Source organism: Coffea arabica, unplaced genomic scaffold (assembly GCF_036785885.1).
Source record: "Coffea arabica cultivar ET-39 unplaced genomic scaffold, Coffea Arabica ET-39 HiFi ptg000200l, whole genome shotgun sequence".
NCBI lineage: Eukaryota > Viridiplantae > Streptophyta > Magnoliopsida > Gentianales > Rubiaceae > Coffea > Coffea arabica.
Genome location: NW_027266262.1, coordinates 1150381 through 1165380, shown reverse-complemented (window position 1 = coordinate 1165380; position 15000 = coordinate 1150381). Strand labels below are relative to the sequence as shown.

General features: G+C 39.5%; 12 non-coding genes across 12 annotated transcripts in view; all 12 read right to left on the bottom strand.

The window, feature by feature from the left end:
• Positions 1-1164: 1164 nt before the first annotated feature.
• Positions 1165-1283, bottom strand: LOC140034695 (5S ribosomal RNA). The gene has a single exon (XR_011838555.1). It is a non-coding gene; the product is annotated as a 5S ribosomal RNA (ribosomal RNA).
• Positions 1284-2408: 1125 nt separating this feature from the next.
• LOC140034674 (5S ribosomal RNA) lies at positions 2409-2527 on the bottom strand. Its single transcript, XR_011838533.1, has one exon. It is a non-coding gene; the product is annotated as a 5S ribosomal RNA (ribosomal RNA).
• A 1125-nt stretch (positions 2528-3652) lies between these two features.
• On the bottom strand, positions 3653-3771 carry LOC140034673 (5S ribosomal RNA). The gene has a single exon (XR_011838532.1). It is a non-coding gene; the product is annotated as a 5S ribosomal RNA (ribosomal RNA).
• Positions 3772-4896: 1125 nt separating this feature from the next.
• LOC140034672 (5S ribosomal RNA) lies at positions 4897-5015 on the bottom strand. The gene has a single exon (XR_011838531.1). It is a non-coding gene; the product is annotated as a 5S ribosomal RNA (ribosomal RNA).
• Positions 5016-6140: 1125 nt separating this feature from the next.
• On the bottom strand, positions 6141-6259 carry LOC140034671 (5S ribosomal RNA). The gene has a single exon (XR_011838530.1). It is a non-coding gene; the product is annotated as a 5S ribosomal RNA (ribosomal RNA).
• A 1135-nt stretch (positions 6260-7394) lies between these two features.
• Positions 7395-7513, bottom strand: LOC140034670 (5S ribosomal RNA). The gene has a single exon (XR_011838529.1). It is a non-coding gene; the product is annotated as a 5S ribosomal RNA (ribosomal RNA).
• Positions 7514-8648: 1135 nt separating this feature from the next.
• On the bottom strand, positions 8649-8767 carry LOC140034694 (5S ribosomal RNA). Its single transcript, XR_011838554.1, has one exon. It is a non-coding gene; the product is annotated as a 5S ribosomal RNA (ribosomal RNA).
• A 1135-nt stretch (positions 8768-9902) lies between these two features.
• LOC140034669 (5S ribosomal RNA) lies at positions 9903-10021 on the bottom strand. Its single transcript, XR_011838528.1, has one exon. It is a non-coding gene; the product is annotated as a 5S ribosomal RNA (ribosomal RNA).
• A 1125-nt stretch (positions 10022-11146) lies between these two features.
• Positions 11147-11265, bottom strand: LOC140034668 (5S ribosomal RNA). The gene has a single exon (XR_011838527.1). It is a non-coding gene; the product is annotated as a 5S ribosomal RNA (ribosomal RNA).
• Positions 11266-12400: 1135 nt separating this feature from the next.
• On the bottom strand, positions 12401-12519 carry LOC140034667 (5S ribosomal RNA). Its single transcript, XR_011838526.1, has one exon. It is a non-coding gene; the product is annotated as a 5S ribosomal RNA (ribosomal RNA).
• A 1125-nt stretch (positions 12520-13644) lies between these two features.
• On the bottom strand, positions 13645-13763 carry LOC140034666 (5S ribosomal RNA). Its single transcript, XR_011838525.1, has one exon. It is a non-coding gene; the product is annotated as a 5S ribosomal RNA (ribosomal RNA).
• A 1125-nt stretch (positions 13764-14888) lies between these two features.
• The window catches only part of LOC140034664 (5S ribosomal RNA), a 119-nt gene continuing 7 nt past the window's right edge, over positions 14889-15000 (bottom strand). Inside the window, exon 1 of the ribosomal RNA XR_011838523.1 lies at positions 14889-15000. This exon is cut by the window's right edge and continues 7 nt beyond it. This is a non-coding gene — a ribosomal RNA (5S ribosomal RNA).

Here is a 15000-nt window from a genome sequence, read left to right as displayed (position 1 = left end):
CCATGCCTTAGCCAACGCAGGGCAACGGCCGTCGTGCGGCCTAAGGCCCACCGCCTAGCCATGAGGGGCACCGTCGTGCGTTTTAAGCAGTGTGGCTTTTCTAGACCGAAATTCATTTTAAGCGTCAATTCAAGCATTTTCCTCTTATCCTTTTATTTATTTACTTTATATTTTTTTTTGTTATTGATTTGCACCCTGTTTTTTTCCCTCATCCCGCAACTCTAAATTATCATGAAATCAATCCTTCACGCTTGCAGTTAGGGGTGGCAATTCGGGTCCAAATCAGGTTGGCGGGTCGGGTTCGGGTCAACAGACCCCCCAGAAAATCTGTTGACCCGAACCCCGACCCGCCAACCCGTGACGGGTCAGGTATGCTGACCCGAACCCGAAAATTTCAGGTTTACGGGGCGGCGGGTCGACCCGAAATGACCCGAAACTTAATTTTAATTTATTAATTTATCACTGTAATTTCTAATAAAATCAATTTCTCACAAAACTAATTACATAATCAAGTAATAAAAATTTAAATAAATGATTCCAAATCAAATCTAAAATAAATTAAACACCGTAAAAGTGTTTTATCCCAAGCAAAATATAAAATAAATTAAAACAATACAAAAGTGAAAAATAATATAATATATTATTTGTCCAAGTATAATAATTTCAACTTCACACAAATTAAATAAATTCGTTTAGGATTAAGTAATTAATGCCTTTGAAAAAAAGAATAACTTAGTTTAGTTAGATAAAATTATTTTTATGTTTATTAAATTATTTTTAATTCGTAAACGGGTCATATCAGGTCACCATGGGTTGACCCGAAATCGACCGGTTTTCTTTTCGGGTTCATCGGGTCCAACCCGATTCTGACCCGAATTCCCGAAACCTCAACCCAAACCCATTAATTTCGTGTTAGGTTCGTGTCGTGTTTTCAGGTCGTGTCGAAAATTGCCACCCCTAGTTGCGGTGATACATTTGCGCCGACAAATTTGAGCGACGATCCGGGCTTTGATCGAGCCGTACCGTTCCTGATTTGTCTCGCGCCTTCAGATCCTCCTTCACGCTTCGACAAGAAGCAAAATATTAAGCAATCGTTCCGACGGAGCTAAATTACTACAGGATAAAGAACGAATAGGAAATTTGGATTTCGAAACAAAAAAGAGAGGGGTGCAACACGAGGACTTCCCAGGGGGTCACCCATCCTAGTACTACTCTCGCCCAAGCACGCTTAACTTCGGAGTTCTGATGGGATCCAGTGCATTAGTGCTGGTATGATCGCACCCGCCATGTTCCTTTCGCTTTATTCTTTTAAACTACCCCGTCCTGCGAAGCAGTGTGGCTTTTCTAGACCGAAATTCATTTTAAGCGTCAATTCAAGCATTTTCCTCTTATCCTTTTATTTATTTACTTTATATTTTTTTTTGTTATTGATTTGCACCCTGTTTTTTTCCCTCATCCCGCAACTCTAAATTATCATGAAATCAATCCTTCACGCTTGCAGTTAGGGGTGGCAATTCGGGTCCAAATCAGGTTGGCGGGTCGGGTTCGGGTCAACAGACCCGCCAGAAAATCTGTTGACCCGAACCCCGACCCGCCAACCCGTGACGGGTCAGGTATGCTGACCCGAACCCGAAAATTTCAGGTTTACGGGGCGGCGGGTCGACCCGAAATGACCCGAAACTTAATTTTAATTTATTAATTTATCACTGTAATTTCTAATAAAATCAATTTCTCACAAAACTAATTACATAATCAAGTAATAAAAATTTAAATAAATGATTCCAAATCAAATCTAAAATAAATTAAACACCGTAAAAGTGTTTTATCCCAAGCAAAATATAAAATAAATTAAAACAATACAAAAGTGAAAAATAATATAATATATTATTTGTCCAAGTATAATAATTTCAACTTCACACAAATTAAATAAATTCGTTTAGGATTAAGTAATTAATGCCTTTGAAAAAAAGAATAACTTAGTTTAGTTAGATAAAATTATTTTTATGTTTATTAAATTATTTTTAATTCGTAAACGGGTCATATCAGGTCACCACGGGTTGACCCGAAATCGACCGGTTTTCTTTTCGGGTTCATCGGGTCCAACCCGATTCTGACCCGAATTCCCGAAACCTCAACCCAAACCCATTAATTTCGTGTTAGGTTCGTGTCGTGTTTTCAGGTCGTGTCGAAAATTGCCACCCCTAGTTGCGGTGATACATTTGCGCCGACAAATTTGAGCGACGATCCGGGCTTTGATCGAGCCGTACCGTTCCTGATTTGTCTCGCGCCTTCAGATCCTCCTTCACGCTTCGACAAGAAGCAAAATATTAAGCAATCGTTCCGACGGAGCTAAATTACTACAGGATAAAGAACGAATAGGAAATTTGGATTTCGAAACAAAAAAGAGAGGGGTGCAACACGAGGACTTCCCAGGGGGTCACCCATCCTAGTACTACTCTCGCCCAAGCACGCTTAACTTCGGAGTTCTGATGGGATCCGGTGCATTAGTGCTGGTATGATCGCACCCGCCATGTTCCTTTCGCTTTATTCTTTTAAACTACCCCGTCCTGCGAAGCAGTGTGGCTTTTCTAGACCGAAATTCATTTTAAGCGTCAATTCAAGCATTTTCCTCTTATCCTTTTATTTATTTACTTTATATTTTTTTTTGTTATTGATTTGCACCCTGTTTTTTTCCCTCATCCCGCAACTCTAAATTATCATGAAATCAATCCTTCACGCTTGCAGTTAGGGGTGGCAATTCGGGTCCAAATCAGGTTGGCGGGTCGGGTTCGGGTCAACAGACCCGCCAGAAAATCTGTTGACCCGAACCCCGACCCGCCAACCCGTGACGGGTCAGGTATGCTGACCCGAACCCGAAAATTTCAGGTTTACGGGGCGGCGGGTCGACCCGAAATGACCCGAAACTTAATTTTAATTTATTAATTTATCACTGTAATTTCTAATAAAATCAATTTCTCACAAAACTAATTACATAATCAAGTAATAAAAATTTAAATAAATGATTCCAAATCAAATCTAAAATAAATTAAACACCGTAAAAGTGTTTTATCCCAAGCAAAATATAAAATAAATTAAAACAATACAAAAGTGAAAAATAATATAATATATTATTTGTCCAAGTATAATAATTTCAACTTCACACAAATTAAATAAATTCGTTTAGGATTAAGTAATTAATGCCTTTGAAAAAAAGAATAACTTAGTTTAGTTAGATAAAATTATTTTTATGTTTATTAAATTATTTTTAATTCGTAAACGGGTCATATCAGGTCACCACGGGTTGACCCGAAATCGACCGGTTTTCTTTTCGGGTTCATCGGGTCCAACCCGATTCTGACCCGAATTCCCGAAACCTCAACCCAAACCCATTAATTTCGTGTTAGGTTCGTGTCGTGTTTTCAGGTCGTGTCGAAAATTGCCACCCCTAGTTGCGGTGATACATTTGCGCCGACAAATTTGAGCGACGATCCGGGCTTTGATCGAGCCGTACCGTTCCTGATTTGTCTCGCGCCTTCAGATCCTCCTTCACGCTTCGACAAGAAGCAAAATATTAAGCAATCGTTCCGACGGAGCTAAATTACTACAGGATAAAGAACGAATAGGAAATTTGGATTTCGAAACAAAAAAGAGAGGGGTGCAACACGAGGACTTCCCAGGGGGTCACCCATCCTAGTACTACTCTCGCCCAAGCACGCTTAACTTCGGAGTTCTGATGGGATCCGGTGCATTAGTGCTGGTATGATCGCACCCGCCATGTTCCTTTCGCTTTATTCTTTTAAACTACCCCGTCCTGCGAAGCAGTGTGGCTTTTCTAGACCGAAATTCATTTTAAGCGTCAATTCAAGCATTTTCCTCTTATCCTTTTATTTATTTACTTTATATTTTTTTTTGTTATTGATTTGCACCCTGTTTTTTTCCCTCATCCCGCAACTCTAAATTATCATGAAATCAATCCTTCACGCTTGCAGTTAGGGGTGGCAATTCGGGTCCAAATCAGGTTGGCGGGTCGGGTTCGGGTCAACAGACCCGCCAGAAAATCTGTTGACCCGAACCCCGACCCGCCAACCCGTGACGGGTCAGGTATGCTGACCCGAACCCGAAAATTTCAGGTTTACGGGGCGGCGGGTCGACCCGAAATGACCCGAAACTTAATTTTAATTTATTAATTTATCACTGTAATTTCTAATAAAATCAATTTCTCACAAAACTAATTACATAATCAAGTAATAAAAATTTAAATAAATGATTCCAAATCAAATCTAAAATAAATTAAACACCGTAAAAGTGTTTTATCCCAAGCAAAATATAAAATAAATTAAAACAATACAAAAGTGAAAAATAATATAATATATTATTTGTCCAAGTATAATAATTTCAACTTCACACAAATTAAATAAATTCGTTTAGGATTAAGTAATTAATGCCTTTGAAAAAAAGAATAACTTAGTTTAGTTAGATAAAATTATTTTTATGTTTATTAAATTATTTTTAATTCGTAAACGGGTCATATCAGGTCACCACGGGTTGACCCGAAATCGACCGGTTTTCTTTTCGGGTTCATCGGGTCCAACCCGATTCTGACCCGAATTCCCGAAACCTCAACCCAAACCCATTAATTTCGTGTTAGGTTCGTGTCGTGTTTTCAGGTCGTGTCGAAAATTGCCACCCCTAGTTGCGGTGATACATTTGCGCCGACAAATTTGAGCGACGATCCGGGCTTTGATCGAGCCGTACCGTTCCTGATTTGTCTCGCGCCTTCAGATCCTCCTTCACGCTTCGACAAGAAGCAAAATATTAAGCAATCGTTCCGACGGAGCTAAATTACTACAGGATAAAGAACGAATAGGAAATTTGGATTTCGAAACAAAAAAGAGAGGGGTGCAACACGAGGACTTCCCAGGGGGTCACCCATCCTAGTACTACTCTCGCCCAAGCACGCTTAACTTCGGAGTTCTGATGGGATCCGGTGCATTAGTGCTGGTATGATCGCACCCGCCATGTTCCTTTCGCTTTATTCTTTTAAACTACCCCGTCCTGCGAAGCAGTGTGGCTTTTCTAGACCGAAATTCATTTTAAGCGTCAATTCAAGCATTTTCCTCTTATCCTTTTATTTATTTACTTTATATTTTTTTTTGTTATTGATTTGCACCCTGTTTTTTTCCCTCATCCCGCAACTCTAAATTATCATGAAATCAATCCTTCACGCTTGCAGTTAGGGGTGGCAATTCGGGTCCAAATCAGGTTGGCGGGTCGGGTTCGGGTCAACAGACCCGCCAGAAAATCTGTTGACCCGAACCCCGACCCGCCAACCCGTGACGGGTCAGGTATGCTGACCCGAACCCGAAAATTTCAGGTTTACGGGGCGGCGGGTCGACCCGAAATGACCCGAAACTTAATTTTAATTTATTAATTTATCACTGTAATTTCTAATAAAATCAATTTCTCACAAAACTAATTACATAATCAAGTAATAAAAATTTAAATAAATGATTCCAAATCAAATCTAAAATAAATTAAACACCGTAAAAGTGTTTTATCCCAAGCAAAATATAAAATAAATTAAAACAATACAAAAGTGAAAAATAATATAATATATTATTTGTCCAAGTATAATAATTTCAACTTCACACAAATTAAATAAATTCGTTTAGGATTAAGTAATTAATGCCTTTGAAAAAAAGAATAACTTAGTTTAGTTAGATAAAATTATTTTTATGTTTATTAAATTATTTTTAATTCGTAAACGGGTCATATCAGGTCACCACGGGTTGACCCGAAATCGACCGGTTTTCTTTTCGGGTTCATCGGGTCCAACCCGATTCTGACCCGAATTCCCGAAACCTCAACCCAAACCCATTAATTTCGTGTTAGGTTCGTGTCGTGTTTTCAGGTCGTGTCGAAAATTGCCACCCCTAGTTGCGGTGATACATTTGCGCCGACAAATTTGAGCGACGATCCGGGCTTTGATCGAGCCGTACCGTTCCTGATTTGTCTCGCGCCTTCAGATCCTCCTTCACGCTTCGACAAGAAGCAAAATATTAAGCAATCGTTCCGACGGAGCTAAATTACTACAGGATAAAGAACGAATAGGAAATTTGGATTTCGAAACAAAAAAGAGAGGGGTGCAACACGAGGACTTCCCAGGGGGTCACCCATCCTAGTACTACTCTCGCCCAAGCACGCTTAACTTCGGAGTTCTGATGGGATCCGGTGCATTAGTGCTGGTATGATCGCACCCGCCATGTTCCTTTCGCTTTATTCTTTTAAACTACCCCGTCCTGCGAAGCAGTGTGGCTTTTCTAGACCGAAATTCATTTTAAGCGTCAATTCAAGCATTTTCCTCTTATCCTTTTATTTATTTACTTTATATTTTTTTTTGTTATTGATTTGCACCCTGTTTTTTTCCCTCATCCCGCAACTCTAAATTATCATGAAATCAATCCTTCACGCTTGCAGTTAGGGGTGGCAATTCGGGTCCAAATCAGGTTGGCGGGTCGGGTTCGGGTCAACAGACCCGCCAGAAAATCTGTTGACCCGAACCCCGACCCGCCAACCCGTGACGAGTCAGGTATGCTGACCCGAACCCGAAAATTTCAGGTTTACGGGGCGGCGGGTCGACCCGAAATGACCCGAAACTTAATTTTAATTTATTAATTTATCACTGTAATTTCTAATAAAATCAATTTCTCACAAAACTAATTACATAATCAAGTAATAAAAATTTAAATAAATGATTCCAAATCAAATCTAAAATAAATTAAACACCGTAAAAGTGTTTTATCCCAAGCAAAATATAAAATAAATTAAAACAATACAAAAGTGAAAAATAATATAATATATTATTTGTCCAAGTATAATAATTTCAACTTCACACAAATTAAATAAATTCGTTTAGGATTAAGTAATTAATGCCTTTGAAAAAAAGAATAACTTAGTTTAGTTAGATAAAATTATTTTTATGTTTATTAAATTATTTTTAATTCGTAAACGGGTCATATCGGGTCATATCAGGTCACCACGGGTTGACCCGAAATCGACCGGTTTTCTTTTCGGGTTCATCGGGTCCAACCCGATTCTGACCCGAATTCCCGAAACCTCAACCCAAACCCATTAATTTCGTGTTAGGTTCGTGTCGTGTTTTCAGGTCGTGTCGAAAATTGCCACCCCTAGTTGCGGTGATACATTTGCGCCGACAAATTTGAGCGACGATCCGGGCTTTGATCGAGCCGTACCGTTCCTGATTTGTCTCGCGCCTTCAGATCCTCCTTCACGCTTCGACAAGAAGCAAAATATTAAGCAATCGTTCCGACGGAGCTAAATTACTACAGGATAAAGAACGAATAGGAAATTTGGATTTCGAAACAAAAAAGAGAGGGGTGCAACACGAGGACTTCCCAGGGGGTCACCCATCCTAGTACTACTCTCGCCCAAGCACGCTTAACTTCGGAGTTCTGATGGGATCCGGTGCATTAGTGCTGGTATGATCGCACCCGCCATGTTCCTTTCGCTTTATTCTTTTAAACTACCCCGTCCTGCGAAGCAGTGTGGCTTTTCTAGACCGAAATTCATTTTAAGCGTCAATTCAAGCATTTTCCTCTTATCCTTTTATTTATTTACTTTATATTTTTTTTTGTTATTGATTTGCACCCTGTTTTTTTCCCTCATCCCGCAACTCTAAATTATCATGAAATCAATCCTTCACGCTTGCAGTTAGGGGTGGCAATTCGGGTCCAAATCAGGTTGGCGGGTCGGGTTCGGGTCAACAGACCCGCCAGAAAATCTGTTGACCCGAACCCCGACCCGCCAACCCGCGACGGGTCAGGTATGCTGACCCGAACCCGAAAATTTCAGGTTTACGGGGCGGCGGGTCGACCCGAAATGACCCGAAACTTAATTTTAATTTATTAATTTATCACTGTAATTTCTAATAAAATCAATTTCTCACAAAACTAATTACATAATCAAGTAATAAAAATTTAAATAAATGATTCCAAATCAAATCTAAAATAAATTAAACACCGTAAAAGTGTTTTATCCCAAGCAAAATATAAAATAAATTAAAACAATACAAAAGTGAAAAATAATATAATATATTATTTGTCCAAGTATAATAATTTCAACTTCACACAAATTAAATAAATTCGTTTAGGATTAAGTAATTAATGCCTTTGAAAAAAAGAATAACTTAGTTTAGTTAGATAAAATTATTTTTATGTTTATTAAATTATTTTTAATTCGTAAACGGGTCATATCGGGTCATATCAGGTCACCACGGGTTGACCCGAAATCGACCGGTTTTCTTTTCGGGTTCATCGGGTCCAACCCGATTCTGACCCGAATTCCCGAAACCTCAACCCAAACCCATTAATTTCGTGTTAGGTTCGTGTCGTGTTTTCAGGTCGTGTCGAAAATTGCCACCCCTAGTTGCGGTGATACATTTGCGCCGACAAATTTGAGCGACGATCCGGGCTTTGATCGAGCCGTACCGTTCCTGATTTGTCTCGCGCCTTCAGATCCTCCTTCACGCTTCGACAAGAAGCAAAATATTAAGCAATCGTTCCGACGGAGCTAAATTACTACAGGATAAAGAACGAATAGGAAATTTGGATTTCGAAACAAAAAAGAGAGGGGTGCAACACGAGGACTTCCCAGGGGGTCACCCATCCTAGTACTACTCTCGCCCAAGCACGCTTAACTTCGGAGTTCTGATGGGATCCAGTGCATTAGTGCTGGTATGATCGCACCCGCCATGTTCCTTTCGCTTTATTCTTTTAAACTACCCCGTCCTGCGAAGCAGTGTGGCTTTTCTAGACCGAAATTCATTTTAAGCGTCAATTCAAGCATTTTCCTCTTATCCTTTTATTTATTTACTTTATATTTTTTTTTGTTATTGATTTGCACCCTGTTTTTTTCCCTCATCCCGCAACTCTAAATTATCATGAAATCAATCCTTCACGCTTGCAGTTAGGGGTGGCAATTCGGGTCCAAATCAGGTTGGCGGGTCGGGTTCGGGTCAACAGACCCGCCAGAAAATCTGTTGACCCGAACCCCGACCCGCCAACCCGTGACGGGTCAGGTATGCTGACCCGAACCCGAAAATTTCAGGTTTACGGGGCGGCGGGTCGACCCGAAATGACCCGAAACTTAATTTTAATTTATTAATTTATCACTGTAATTTCTAATAAAATCAATTTCTCACAAAACTAATTACATAATCAAGTAATAAAAATTTAAATAAATGATTCCAAATCAAATCTAAAATAAATTAAACACCGTAAAAGTGTTTTATCCCAAGCAAAATATAAAATAAATTAAAACAATACAAAAGTGAAAAATAATATAATATATTATTTGTCCAAGTATAATAATTTCAACTTCACACAAATTAAATAAATTCGTTTAGGATTAAGTAATTAATGCCTTTGAAAAAAAGAATAACTTAGTTTAGTTAGATAAAATTATTTTTATGTTTATTAAATTATTTTTAATTCGTAAACGGGTCATATCGGGTCATATCAGGTCACCACGGGTTGACCCGAAATCGACCGGTTTTCTTTTCGGGTTCATCGGGTCCAACCCGATTCTGACCCGAATTCCCGAAACCTCAACCCAAACCCATTAATTTCGTGTTAGGTTCGTGTCGTGTTTTCAGGTCGTGTCGAAAATTGCCACCCCTAGTTGCGGTGATACATTTGCGCCGACAAATTTGAGCGACGATCCGGGCTTTGATCGAGCCGTACCGTTCCTGATTTGTCTCGCGCCTTCAGATCCTCCTTCACGCTTCGACAAGAAGCAAAATATTAAGCAATCGTTCCGACGGAGCTAAATTACTACAGGATAAAGAACGAATAGGAAATTTGGATTTCGAAACAAAAAAGAGAGGGGTGCAACACGAGGACTTCCCAGGGGGTCACCCATCCTAGTACTACTCTCGCCCAAGCACGCTTAACTTCGGAGTTCTGATGGGATCCGGTGCATTAGTGCTGGTATGATCGCACCCGCCATGTTCCTTTCGCTTTATTCTTTTAAACTACCCCGTCCTGCGAAGCAGTGTGGCTTTTCTAGACCGAAATTCATTTTAAGCGTCAATTCAAGCATTTTCCTCTTATCCTTTTATTTATTTACTTTATATTTTTTTTTGTTATTGATTTGCACCCTGTTTTTTTCCCTCATCCCGCAACTCTAAATTATCATGAAATCAATCCTTCACGCTTGCAGTTAGGGGTGGCAATTCGGGTCCAAATCAGGTTGGCGGGTCGGGTTCGGGTCAACAGACCCGCCAGAAAATCTGTTGACCCGAACCCCGACCCGCCAACCCGTGACGGGTCAGGTATGCTGACCCGAACCCGAAAATTTCAGGTTTACGGGGCGGCGGGTCGACCCGAAATGACCCGAAACTTAATTTTAATTTATTAATTTATCACTGTAATTTCTAATAAAATCAATTTCTCACAAAACTAATTACATAATCAAGTAATAAAAATTTAAATAAATGATTCCAAATCAAATCTAAAATAAATTAAACACCGTAAAAGTGTTTTATCCCAAGCAAAATATAAAATAAATTAAAACAATACAAAAGTGAAAAATAATATAATATATTATTTGTCCAAGTATAATAATTTCAACTTCACACAAATTAAATAAATTCGTTTAGGATTAAGTAATTAATGCCTTTGAAAAAAAGAATAACTTAGTTTAGTTAGATAAAATTATTTTTATGTTTATTAAATTATTTTTAATTCGTAAACGGGTCATATCAGGTCACCACGGGTTGACCCGAAATCGACCGGTTTTCTTTTCGGGTTCATCGGGTCCAACCCGATTCTGACCCGAATTCCCGAAACCTCAACCCAAACCCATTAATTTCGTGTTAGGTTCGTGTCGTGTTTTCAGGTCGTGTCGAAAATTGCCACCCCTAGTTGCGGTGATACATTTGCGCCGACAAATTTGAGCGACGATCCGGGCTTTGATCGAGCCGTACCGTTCCTGATTTGTCTCGCGCCTTCAGATCCTCCTTCACGCTTCGACAAGAAGCAAAATATTAAGCAATCGTTCCGACGGAGCTAAATTACTACAGGATAAAGAACGAATAGGAAATTTGGATTTCGAAACAAAAAAGAGAGGGGTGCAACACGAGGACTTCCCAGGGGGTCACCCATCCTAGTACTACTCTCGCCCAAGCACGCTTAACTTCGGAGTTCTGATGGGATCCGGTGCATTAGTGCTGGTATGATCGCACCCGCCATGTTCCTTTCGCTTTATTCTTTTAAACTACCCCGTCCTGCGAAGCAGTGTGGCTTTTCTAGACCGAAATTCATTTTAAGCGTCAATTCAAGCATTTTCCTCTTATCCTTTTATTTATTTACTTTATATTTTTTTTTGTTATTGATTTGCACCCTGTTTTTTTCCCTCATCCCGCAACTCTAAATTATCATGAAATCAATCCTTCACGCTTGCAGTTAGGGGTGGCAATTCGGGTCCAAATCAGGTTGGCGGGTCGGGTTCGGGTCAACAGACCCGCCAGAAAATCTGTTGACCCGAACCCCGACCCGCCAACCCGTGACGGGTCAGGTATGCTGACCCGAACCCGAAAATTTCAGGTTTACGGGGCGGCGGGTCGACCCGAAATGACCCGAAACTTAATTTTAATTTATTAATTTATCACTGTAATTTCTAATAAAATCAATTTCTCACAAAACTAATTACATAATCAAGTAATAAAAATTTAAATAAATGATTCCAAATCAAATCTAAAATAAATTAAACACCGTAAAAGTGTTTTATCCCAAGCAAAATATAAAATAAATTAAAACAATACAAAAGTGAAAAATAATATAATATATTATTTGTCCAAGTATAATAATTTCAACTTCACACAAATTAAATAAATTCGTTTAGGATTAAGTAATTAATGCCTTTGAAAAAAAGAATAACTTAGTTTAGTTAGATAAAATTATTTTTATGTTTATTAAATTATTTTTAATTCGTAAACGGGTCATATCGGGTCATATCAGGTCACCACGGGTTGACCCGAAATCGACCGGTTTTCTTTTCGGGTTCATCGGGTCCAACCCGATTCTGACCCGAATTCCCGAAACCTCAACCCAAACCCATTAATTTCGTGTTAGGTTCGTGTCGTGTTTTCAGGTCGTGTCGAAAATTGCCACCCCTAGTTGCGGTGATACATTTGCGCCGACAAATTTGAGCGACGATCCGGGCTTTGATCGAGCCGTACCGTTCCTGATTTGTCTCGCGCCTTCAGATCCTCCTTCACGCTTCGACAAGAAGCAAAATATTAAGCAATCGTTCCGACGGAGCTAAATTACTACAGGATAAAGAACGAATAGGAAATTTGGATTTCGAAACAAAAAAGAGAGGGGTGCAACACGAGGACTTCCCAGGGGGTCACCCATCCTAGTACTACTCTCGCCCAAGCACGCTTAACTTCGGAGTTCTGATGGGATCCGGTGCATTAGTGCTGGTATGATCGCACCCGCCATGTTCCTTTCGCTTTATTCTTTTAAACTACCCCGTCCTGCGAAGCAGTGTGGCTTTTCTAGACCGAAATTCATTTTAAGCGTCAATTCAAGCATTTTCCTCTTATCCTTTTATTTATTTACTTTATATTTTTTTTTGTTATTGATTTGCACCCTGTTTTTTTCCCTCATCCCGCAACTCTAAATTATCATGAAATCAATCCTTCACGCTTGCAGTTAGGGGTGGCAATTCGGGTCCAAATCAGGTTGGCGGGTCGGGTTCGGGTCAACAGACCCGCCAGAAAATCTGTTGACCCGAACCCCGACCCGCCAACCCGTGACGGGTCAGGTATGCTGACCCGAACCCGAAAATTTCAGGTTTACGGGGCGGCGGGTCGACCCGAAATGACCCGAAACTTAATTTTAATTTATTAATTTATCACTGTAATTTCTAATAAAATCAATTTCTCACAAAACTAATTACATAATCAAGTAATAAAAATTTAAATAAATGATTCCAAATCAAATCTAAAATAAATTAAACACCGTAAAAGTGTTTTATCCCAAGCAAAATATAAAATAAATTAAAACAATACAAAAGTGAAAAATAATATAATATATTATTTGTCCAAGTATAATAATTTCAACTTCACACAAATTAAATAAATTCGTTTAGGATTAAGTAATTAATGCCTTTGAAAAAAAGAATAACTTAGTTTAGTTAGATAAAATTATTTTTATGTTTATTAAATTATTTTTAATTCGTAAACGGGTCATATCAGGTCACCACGGGTTGACCCGAAATCGACCGGTTTTCTTTTCGGGTTCATCGGGTCCAACCCGATTCTGACCCGAATTCCCGAAACCTCAACCCAAACCCATTAATTTCGTGTTAGGTTCGTGTCGTGTTTTCAGGTCGTGTCGAAAATTGCCACCCCTAGTTGCGGTGATACATTTGCGCCGACAAATTTGAGCGACGATCCGGGCTTTGATCGAGCCGTACCGTTCCTGATTTGTCTCGCGCCTTCAGATCCTCCTTCACGCTTCGACAAGAAGCAAAATATTAAGCAATCGTTCCGACGGAGCTAAATTACTACAGGATAAAGAACGAATAGGAAATTTGGATTTCGAAACAAAAAAGAGAGGGGTGCAACACGAGGACTTCCCAGGGGGTCACCCATCCTAGTACTACTCTCGCCCAAGCACGCTTAACTTCGGAGTTCTGATGGGATCCGGTGCATTAGTGCTGGTATGATCGCACCCGCCATGTTCCTTTCGCTTTATTCTTTTAAACTACCCCGTCCTGCGAAGCAGTGTGGCTTTTCTAGACCGAAATTCATTTTAAGCGTCAATTCAAGCATTTTCCTCTTATCCTTTTATTTATTTACTTTATATTTTTTTTTGTTATTGATTTGCACCCTGTTTTTTTCCCTCATCCCGCAACTCTAAATTATCATGAAATCAATCCTTCACGCTTGCAGTTAGGGGTGGCAATTCGGGTCCAAATCAGGTTGGCGGGTCGGGTTCGGGTCAACAGACCCGCCAGAAAATCTGTTGACCCGAACCCCGACCCGCCAACCCGTGACGGGTCAGGTATGCTGACCCGAACCCGAAAATTTCAGGTTTACGGGGCGGCGGGTCGACCCGAAATGACCCGAAACTTAATTTTAATTTATTAATTTATCACTGTAATTTCTAATAAAATCAATTTCTCACAAAACTAATTACATAATCAAGTAATAAAAATTTAAATAAATGATTCCAAATCAAATCTAAAATAAATTAAACACCGTAAAAGTGTTTTATCCCAAGCAAAATATAAAATAAATTAAAACAATACAAAAGTGAAAAATAATATAATATATTATTTGTCCAAGTATAATAATTTCAACTTCACACAAATTAAATAAATTCGTTTAGGATTAAGTAATTAATGCCTTTGAAAAAAAGAATAACTTAGTTTAGTTAGATAAAATTATTTTTATGTTTATTAAATTATTTTTAATTCGTAAACGGGTCATATCAGGTCACCACGGGTTGACCCGAAATCGACCGGTTTTCTTTTCGGGTTCATCGGGTCCAACCCGATTCTGACCCGAATTCCCGAAACCTCAACCCAAACCCATTAATTTCGTGTTAGGTTCGTGTCGTGTTTTCAGGTCGTGTCGAAAATTGCCACCCCTAGTTGCGGTGATACATTTGCGCCGACAAATTTGAGCGACGATCCGGGCTTTGATCGAGCCGTACCGTTCCTGATTTGTCTCGCGCCTTCAGATCCTCCTTCACGCTTCGACAAGAAGCAAAATATTAAGCAATCGTTCCGACGGAGCTAAATTACTACAGGATAAAGAACGAATAGGAAATTTGGATTTCGAAACAAAAAAGAGAGGGGTGCAACACGAGGACTTCCCAGGGGGTCACCCATCCTAGTACTACTCTCGCCCAAGCACGCTTAACTTCGGAGTTCTGATGGGATCCGGTGCATTAGTGCTGGTATGAT